At 44.3% G+C, this 8,484-nt stretch overlaps 1 protein-coding gene across 2 annotated transcripts in view; it reads right to left on the reverse strand.

Moving 5' to 3' along the window:
* The window catches only part of SPDEF (SAM pointed domain containing ETS transcription factor), a 29,697-nt gene extending 21,493 nt beyond the window's left edge, over positions 1-8,204 (reverse strand). For both annotated transcript variants that reach the window (XM_048495998.1, XM_048495997.1), the window contains exon 1: positions 7,831-8,204. The gene's annotated coding sequence lies outside the window, so the exon portion shown is untranslated. The remainder of the gene's footprint in view (positions 1-7,830) is intronic.
* Between the last annotated feature and the right edge of the window lie 280 nt (positions 8,205-8,484).

An 8,484-nucleotide genomic window follows, 5' to 3' on the forward strand; every position in this document is an offset into this window, starting at 1 on the left:
CCTGCTAAACTAGGGATGCCAGTCTCTGGGGATCCCACAGAATTATAGCTCATCTCCAGATTACAGAAATCTGTTTCTCTGGAGGAAATGGATGCTTTGGAGGGTACACTCTATGGCACAGGACTCCTCTGAGGTTCTTGTCCTCCCCAGGCTCCATGCCCAAATCTTCAGAAGTTTTCCAACTTGGAAGCTGGCAACCATACACTAAAGCCAGTGATGCTTACTCCCACAAAAGCACACAAAGAAATGCAACTTTATACCTATTCAGATTGTCCCTGACCTGGATAGTCCAAGGCTAGCCTGATCCACTGGCATATCACCAAGGGGGCAGGGGGGGGGGTCGCAATGCAGCGGGCGTGGGCCAGTGCGGGGGTGTGACATTCCAGGGGCATTCCAGGCAGGGTCGGCAGGGGCGTGGCAGGGCCCCGGACGCAGTTCCCCCTCGCTCCAGCCCTGGCCAGATCTCAACAGATCTTGCAAACTAAGTAGTGTTGACCCTGATTAGAATTTGAATGGGCAACCTTCAAGGACTACTAAGATTGTGACGCGATGACAAGCAATGGCAAACCACCTCCAAATGTCTGTTGTCTTAAAAACCTTAAGGGGTCACTATAAGTCAGGTGTGACTTGACAGCACACATATACCTATTCAGATTATCTCACTGCTGTGTTGTTTAATTATATAGTCCCACAGAATGCACACCCTAGTATTTACAAGCAAAGATGGAATAGGTATATTTTCCCCACATGCAAAGGTTATTTATCTGTAGAGAAATCATCAGATCTCTCAATTACCAAAGCTTTCCTCTCAAAAATTAACTACATCTTTTCAAGAGTTTTTGGTTTTCTTGCGGGGAACAGATTTTACCTTTTAACACCCTTAAGGTCAGATTGGACCTTTGCTTCTTACACAACTGAACATATTACCCATTTCCCTCCTCATTGGGTATTCAAGGCAGCTTACACGTCGTCCCTCTTCCATTGTATCTTCACAACCCTAAATGTTTCTAGCAGATCTGGTTGTGAGTTTGCTGATATGGTGCCTTTTCACTGTTGGGTAGATTAGGTCTGAATGTTTTGAATTAGAAAATTGTATATTTTAACCTGTTTTCATTTTGTTGAGTTATGGCTTTGCAACTAGGCTGCTACATTTTGTACCCACTTGAGTCCCAGGAGATAAAAGGAGGATATTCATGTTTTAAATAGATAAACTCTTTGGGGTATATTAGATTGAGAGGATGACTCACCCAATTAGCTTCCACAGCAGAATGGGGACCTTGAACCTGTTTCTCCAAGATGCAGGTCTGACACTTGGACCACTACATCATATCATGTCATAGATAAAGTGCCTTATATGAAGTGAGACCATTGATCTAACTCACTCAGTACTTTCTATTCAAAAAAGGCAGAGAAGGTTCTTTCTCAACACCCACTTCTTGAGGCCCTTTACCTAGAGAGGCCTAGACTGAACCTGGGAAGTTCTGCAAGCAAACCAAGGGTTCTACCACTGAGCCATAGCTGTTTCCCAATGTAGAATTTGAGGAAAGCGAGCAAGGCCATTTCCCAAAGGGTCTAGTGGGGGGCAAGTGGTTTGCACCTGGAAACAGATGCTCTACCATGGAGCCACAGCCCCGCCCTTCACGTGATCAGAATATGGGACTGTATTTAATGTACCAATATGCCTGGTCTTGCTGCCTAATATCTGCTAATTCTCTCTGACAATGTGTGTGTGTGTGTGGGGGGGGTGATAATAGATATTGGGCCTCCTGGGCTCCCACCAACATTCCTACCTTAGTTGCTACTGATGCTAATGCAAGCCAAGTGGAAAAGTAACCTTTGTCTTAAGTACTTTGAAACAGAAACTGTCAAAGTCCAGCAGGTTGCCTACAGAATAACTGAAACTCTGTTTGCTTTGCCAGCCAAACATCTGTTGAGGAGGAGCAGGCATACAGTGCTTTTTTATTGGGGGCTGCCAGGTTGGGCAGGAAAGATACTTTGGTGTTATTGTAACCAAATAAAACTAAGAAACTTGGAACTTGAGATAGGCAAGTGAGACTATCAGTATGCCTGTTTATTTTACCTGTTTCCATGTTTCTGCAAGGGGATGTTAATATGACTAAACTGAGAATTTGGGTTTAAGGGTTGGGTGTTTCACATCAATCCACCAGTCAATTTAAAAGACTCATACCTAATTTTTTAGGATGGTTTTGAACTTGTGTTCATCGGAAACATTGTTTTGAGAGTCAGACAGATTTAATAACAGGAATGTTTCAAAGATAATATTCCTGGATGGCCTTCCCACCTCCAAAATAAAATCACAACTACCGCTTCTTTGGTATCCATGGTGTGTGAAAATTTAGGCACACAGAATTTTTATCCCATTTTTAAAAATCTGATCTATTAAATTGGTCAAGTTCAATATCTTTTAGTCCAATATACACAATATATATTTGTTCGACACAAAATACTTCCCTATAAAATCCAAATGCAGTATTAGACAAAAGTTTTGGGTTTTTGTCTCTTTGAGTTCATATGTTTTAGAGTGACCAGCGGATCATATATGCCATATTTAAAATCTCTCACAGTTGATTAACACAATAGAAAGTGTTTGCCTGATCCAGTCTCCTCAGAATATTGCAAAGGCAGAGGTATTGAAGCCTTTGAGAACTGCCCAGAGTTCTTGGTCCTTCATAAGTCCTGGACAAAGGGTGATAGTCATTCGGGGATCTTTTTCCTACAGGGCTCTCTATTTCCAAAAGAACCCAAGTGTTGACTCACTGGCGTAATGTCCATTGGGCAAGGTGGGCAGCTGCCCAGGGCATCACCTTGTGGGGGGCATCAAAATGCTGGGTTCGTTTTGGGGTATTTTAGTGGTTTTCCATTTTTGGCCTGCAGGGGGCGCAGTTTTTAGGATAGCAGCACCAGAATTTCAGCGTATCATCAGGAGACTGTCCTTATGCTACCCCCCAAGTTTGGTGCGGTTTGGTTCAGGGAGTCCAAAGTTATGGACTCCCAAAGGGGGTGCCCCTATCCCCCATTGTTTCCAATGGGAGCTAATAGGAGATGGGGCTACAGTTTTGAGGGTCCATAACTTTGGCCCCCCTGACCCAAACTGCACCAAACTTTGGGGGTATCATTAGGGCAGTCTCCTGATGAGAACCTGAAAGTTTTGAGACTGTGCCTTCAGAAATGTGCCCCCCACAGCCTGCAACCCCCATTGACAGCAATGCAGAAAACTCAATGCAGAACAAAGATTCTTGGGCAAATTTCTAGGATGTTCCTGCAGGGGGTGCATTTTTGGATGTATCGGCACCAAAATTTCAGGGTATCATCTGGAGATGATGGCACCCCCCAAGTTTGGTGCAGTTTGGTTCAGGGGGGCCAAAGTTATGGACCCTCAAAACTGTACCCCCATCTCCTATTAGCTCCCATTGGAAACAATGGGGAATGGGGCACCCCCTTTGGGAGTCCATAACTTTGGACTCCTTGAACCAAACCTCACCAAACTTGGAGAGTAGCATAAGGACAGTCTCCTGATGATATGCTGAAATTTTGGTGCTGATATGTCTAAAAGTGCACCCCCTGCAGGCACCAATGTCCTGGTGCAAAAAAAAAAATTTGAGGTATTAGAGTGGTGGAGTGGCCACCCATGTGGGGGGGGGGCATCCAACTCAGGTTTTGCCCAGGGCTACAGTTTGCCCAGGGCTGCCTCGTTATGCCCCTGTGTTGACTGAGTTGGTCTGGTGTGGGACACTGAAGAAAGTTTGGCTATCTGCCTGGTGTACCAACTGCCTACACACTGGCTGATACTCTGTCAAGCCTGTTGGAGGCGGTGTCAAGCTAGACTTTGGAGTTCTCAGGCTGATAGGTTTGGAGGATTCCAGTCTCCATTCTGATATGGCCACCTCCACACCTCTGATATGGCCACCTCCACACAGGTGATGGATCTGGTGTCTTCCTTGGTGACTCTGGGACTCTTCCAATTTGTATCAAGTTCTGCACATCAATCAGGCTGCACACTGGATTTGATCTTTGGCATGGGGGTGGAAGTAAGCTCAGTCTGTATGAATAGAGTTCAGTGATTGGGCAATTTTGTCCTGGAGGCCTCATTTCTCCAGGACTGGGGACAGGAGCAGCAGTGGCGTAGGAGGTTAAGAGCTTGTGTATCCAATCTGGAGGAACCGGGTTTGATTCCCAGCTCTGCCGCCTGAGCTATGGAGGCTTATCTGGGGAATTCAGATTAGCCTGTATACTCCCACACACGCCAGCTGGGTGACCTTGGGCTAGTCACAGCTTCTCGGAGCTCTCTCAGCCCCATCTACCTCACAGGGTGTTTGTTGTGAGGGGGGAAGGGCAAGGAGATTGTAAGCCCCTTTGAGTCTCCTACAGGAGAGAAAGGGGGGATATAAATCCAAACTCTTCTTCTTCTAGTAGCACAAGGGGAAAGAATGTTACCATGCCACCCATTGGGGTGTAGAGTCCCACCAGGGGGCAATCTTTTCCCCGATGTTATTCAATATCTGTATGCACCCTCTTGCCTAGCTGTTCCAGAGTTTCAGGCTGGGTTGCCATCAGTATGCTGATGATATCCAGCTGTATCTGCTGATGGGAAGCCAAGAGGATGCCACCTGGTTCTATTGGACAGATGTTTGAGGCCACGGTGAAATGTCTGAAGCAGAGCCTGCTGAAATTCAATCAACTGAAGATGGAGGTCCTCTGGCTCTGCCAGAGACTCTTACAAATGGAATGCCAGCTCCCAAATCTGGACAGTGCACAATTAACATTAATGCCAATTGTCAAGAGTTTGAGTGTGATACCAGATCAGGTTCAAGGTTTTGATATTAACTTTTAAAGCCCTAAATGGTCTTGGACCTTTATATCTGCAGGACCATCTGTCCCAGTATACCCTTCAAAGAGTAAGAACTTACTGGTAGTCCCTGGTCCAAAAAATTTCCAGCTATCCTCTACCAGAACCTCCCTTCCTATTATTCCCTTTCTTTTCTTTTTTGAGAATTTCCTTATGACCCTGTCCTGAGATCTTCTCTCCTCTGATTGACTATTATTGGTTTTAGGGCATCAGAAAACTGAAGAATTTTAAATATCAGAGTGAGCTGTATAGCAGACATTTTGTTTTGATTTTAATATTGTACACTGATATTGTGAGCTGCCCTAAGCCTGCCTTCACAGGACAGAGTGGGCTGTAAGTGCAATAAATAAAGAAGTATCTGGCCTGTTCCTGTCTCAGCTTGCAGGCATACAGGCTATTGCTATCATAACACCTGAGAAATCAAGGTCCAGTATTAGGGTCCACTTTAAATTGCTAGGTCTAATCTATCTCTTTGCCCTTGTTGTTGCTTCAGATTTGGCTTCCATTTGCTCAGAATTCCCAAAAGAACTTTTGAGAAATAACTCAGCAAACTTGCAGCATCAAACCAGTGGGGGGCATGCCAGGAGCATTCCCCCCCCCCTCGCCCTCCTCCTTTATAGGTAGGGGGCAGTGTTGTTCCCCTTTTGCAGATAGGGAACTGAGAACGCAGAGCCATATTTTCAGGGAGAAGAGAAATAATGGAAAGGCTTAGATTCCAAATAGTTCTTTTTACAAGAATAAAATAACTCTTGCTGTTGTTTTTTTTACAAAATCTAAACTTTATGTTTTTCCAGCTCTGCAAAGCATTAAGTGGAAAATCATTCTGGCATGTGGCTACCACTGGGCATGAATGTTGCTTCTTCTGTTCAGTGTCCCAGCACTATAAACGGAGATGATTTTTTTTCATTATACAATCGCTATTCACAGGCTGCCAGTAACAAACAGCTACTCACCCTGTAATTGCTTCTAGTGCAGGTGTAGTAACCCACCATACCATTCCACTACAGTTATACATCATATATTATCCAGCTTGCTCAGCATTGCACAGTAAATCAGAAAGTCATTATGACTCTCACAGACTATGATACAGACCTGCACAAGAAGAAGATCCCCCCTAGCATTGTGATAAAAACTTCATATTTGGCTCTCAGTGGCTCTAAACGATTTTGGGGGAGCACATAAAATTGTTTAATGACTCATTTTTTGTGTTCCCCTCATTAAAGAAGCATGTCTCATATATATTATTCCCAGTATAACATGTTTCAAATATAAGGAATGTTACCTGAAAAGAAGCGAACATAATGCTCTGTGGAGAATATATCTAGGGAGATGTTACATTTAGAAGGTTGTAGGAACATCCTTGCACACACTCACATCCTTCTCTGTCCCTCTTCCTTCTTCAGTCTTTTCTTGATCACCAACTCCCGCTACTATCTCTGAGGAAATGCCCTAATATATGCTGCTTCAGCAAGATTACCTCTAAATATTAAGAAGAAACCAATGCATTTACCTGGATATTTGCTGAAATGCATGGGTGATGATGCCCCTATGGTAATCTAGCTTTGATGTTCATAACCCTTTGCATGCAGGTCCACATGGCTCATGGTCAGCCTGCCCTCTATCAATCCCCACTATGATGGGAACAGTGAGTTGTCTCAGCAGTGGTTAAGTACAGCCTCAGGCAAGGGCTGCCAAGCAGTAGAGCTTGATGTTCCCCTAAAAATGATGGGAAGCCCCTATTTATTAATCTTCTTCCCTCTCCCAGGACGTTGCTTTCCCTGCTGAGAATCCTGCCCATGAGAAATGGTCCTGAAGGGATTTGGCAGGTGAGGTGTCATTTGTGTTTCACTAACCAAGCATAACCATACACACACACACACACACACACACACACACACACACACACACACACACACACACACACACACACACACTATCAGACCTAGTGCCAATTTGCCTTTCACTTAGGAGTGAGGGCATAAAGCTCAGTGCAACAGGCTACTAGTCTGCTGGAAAAAATAATGAAAATACAGAATGGTCATATAGAGATATTTACTGGTCCCCACACTCCCAGTTATATGTTGGTCATAAATAAGGTCTATGCTGCTTTGATTCAGGACTCCAATGTGCTGATCCCCAGTCCTCTACTATAACATGGACTGTTGAAATCTCGGTCAGTGCAGCTTACAGAGTCCATATGACAGAGTTCCAAGCAGTAGGATATTACTTTCCCCCTATGGTCCCCCTATGGTACCCCATTCTCCTTGCACAATAGTGTTTCACACTTTTATTTTTTTTCATTCTCTGAATGTAGGAAGCATTTAGTGAGTTCACACATGTGTGCTTGTCACTTAAGATCAAGTGATGTCTGAAACATCTCTGAAACAGCCACAGCAGATCTAAGGTTTCCATATCACGTGGTATCTTCTTAAAAACAATACTTCCCAATGGAGATACATCACTTTAAGCTGACTTGTACATTTGTGCTAATGCTAAGAGGGATTATTTTCAAAGATACCGTCATGCCACACCAGCAAAGTAACAATCATGAGAGAATCACCCATATGGAAAAGTTGCTGAAAAGCCTCCTGGACACTCCAGGAAGGGTTTTTTTCCCTGATTGCACAGGTGGAAAATTGTAAGTATGCAGCCAGCTGGCACCCACTGACTGTGAATAGGCTGTTCATAGACCCAGAAAGAAAATGACAGGTGGGAAAGATGAAAAGTTATTGCCCTCCTCATTGCTTTTTTAAAAAGAGGTGCCAGCACTCATATATAAGATTGCACTGATTTTCACCCATTCTTCTCTAAAGGGCTGGGAGACCCCTCCCCCCTGAATCTGCCAGTACTGAGTACTAGTGAATATCACCACAAAAAAAGCCCTGGCCTTCCTAGAACAGAAATGCACACTAGTGGAAGAGTCTGAATTATTAACTGTACCAGTTAAAATCATTTACACTTACCCTTTAGGTGTGCAGAGACGTGTCAGTTGGCAGCAGCATCAATCCAGTGAAGTGGTTAGGAAATGTCCCTGCCAGTCTTAAGTGCTTCCACTGGCCATAAAGAGCTCAGATAAATGAGGACGTGAGCACCCAAGTGGCTGATGGAAAAAGACAGCTGGGTCTGGGGTATATCCCTGCCTCTAAAACAGTGTGCAAAGGGCCAGGTGATCAAAAATACACTAAACCTTTGGGCAGGGGGTGCCACCAAAATTTGTTCCATGGACTGTGGGATGCATAAAAGCCACCACAGTGCTCAGAGCACCTAGATTCAGGATAATGAATATGTGAGGAAATGCATTAAGTGAACAGAATCCTAACATTAGTTATGAACAGGACAGCCTTGCAGCTAGGAATGCACTGTGTTCCGTTAAAGACCCATTATATCTAATTCCTTCCTTATTTACCTGAACAAACACGCTGTGTGCTTACCTCAGTTGGAGGTGTTTGAATATCCCAGCCTGCAGTTAACCCTTTCAATGATAATCCAAAATACAAACCAAGCGAACAAACCCTCATGCCCCAGCAGTTTGCCCGTTCTCCACACCACAGTGTACCTTTTGATCATTCCAGCTGTATCACCAGCATTGTCCACCAAGAAAGAATTTGTGAGGATGT

Source organism: Sphaerodactylus townsendi, linkage group LG05 (genome assembly GCF_021028975.2).
Source record: "Sphaerodactylus townsendi isolate TG3544 linkage group LG05, MPM_Stown_v2.3, whole genome shotgun sequence".
Taxonomy (NCBI): domain Eukaryota; kingdom Metazoa; phylum Chordata; class Lepidosauria; order Squamata; family Sphaerodactylidae; genus Sphaerodactylus; species Sphaerodactylus townsendi.